At 38.8% G+C, this 1,259-nt stretch overlaps 1 protein-coding gene across 2 annotated transcripts in view; it reads left to right on the top strand.

The window, feature by feature from the left end:
* Positions 1 to 1,259, top strand: part of Naa15 (N(alpha)-acetyltransferase 15, NatA auxiliary subunit) — a 106,193-nt gene that overhangs the window by 39,116 nt on the left and 65,818 nt on the right. The window lies entirely within an intron of this gene.

Here is a 1,259-nt window from a genome sequence, read left to right as displayed (position 1 = left end):
CCTGCTTTAATTCACTGAGCTATCTGGCCAGCCCTGTTTTTTGTTTTTTTTTTCTTTCTTTTTTTGGCACCGAATGACCTCAGGGCAAGTTTGGCTGGCTTGAGTTGTGGGGATCGAACCACAGCAACCTGAGCCTGACTGCTTTGTTGAAGCAGCCACTTAAAGAACTGAGCTAAGGGGCAGGACCCCTTTTTTTACATTCTTGACTGCACTTGTTATATTGAATCTGTTACAGTGAATTTTATTTTAAAATCATAACCGTTCTCACTGGAGTGAAGTGATATCTCATTGGTTTATTTATTTATTTATTTATTTATTTATTTATTTTGTGCCTAGGATTGAACTCAGAGCCGGGCCCTCATTGAGATTTGATTGATTGATACCAGGATTAAAATCAGGACCTTGTGCTTGCCAGGCAGGCACTTAAGCCTCTTACCTCTCTGGCCCCTTGTTGAGGTTTTAATTTGTATTTCCTTGATGATTAGTGACACTGCATTTTTTAAAAAATCTAGTTTCCCATTAGTATGTTGTCTCCTCCTCTTCCTCTTTCTCCTTTTCCTCTTCGTCTCCCGTCTCCCCCTTTCTTCTTCTTCGTCCTCTTCATCTTGTTCTTTCTTTGAACTCATTATGTAGCCCAGGCTGGCTTCAAACTTGTGATCTTCTTGCCTCAGCCTCTTGAGTTCTTTGTTCATTCTGGATATTAACTATTTGTCAGATGTATAGTTTGTAAATGTATTCTCTATTTTTGTCTCTTTAATAATTGTTTTCTTGGGGCCGGGGACATGGTTCAGTGGAATAAACGCTTCCCTGGCAAGCGCAAGGGCCTGAGTTCAATCCCTGGTTCCACCCAAATAAATAAATAAATAAATAATTGTTTTCTTTGTTTATTTATTTTTGGCGGAACCCGGGGATTGAACTCAGGCCCTTGTGCTCTCCAGAGAAGTACTTAGTCCACTGAGCCATCTCCCCAGCCCCTGTTTTCTTTGTTGAACAGAGCCTTTTACTTTGATATTATCTCATTTGTCTATTTTTGCTTTTATTTTCTGTGTTTTGTGGGTCTTGTTGCAAAAATTCTTGTTATAGTGTCCTGAGGTGTTTTCTGTATAATACCTTCTGGTAGCTTCATGGTTCATAAATTTAAGTCATTAATCCATTTTGGGTTGATTTTTATGACTGGTAGAGAAGGTTCTATTTTGTCTGCCTTGCCTGCCTTTCTCTCTTTCTTTCTTTCTTTCTTTCTTTCTTTCTTTCTTTCTTTC

The sequence above is a fragment of the Octodon degus genome, unplaced genomic scaffold (assembly GCF_000260255.1).
Source record: "Octodon degus isolate 3935 unplaced genomic scaffold, OctDeg1.0 scaffold00180, whole genome shotgun sequence".
Lineage (NCBI taxonomy): Eukaryota > Metazoa > Chordata > Mammalia > Rodentia > Octodontidae > Octodon > Octodon degus.
This window is presented reverse-complemented; position numbering and strand designations above follow the sequence as displayed.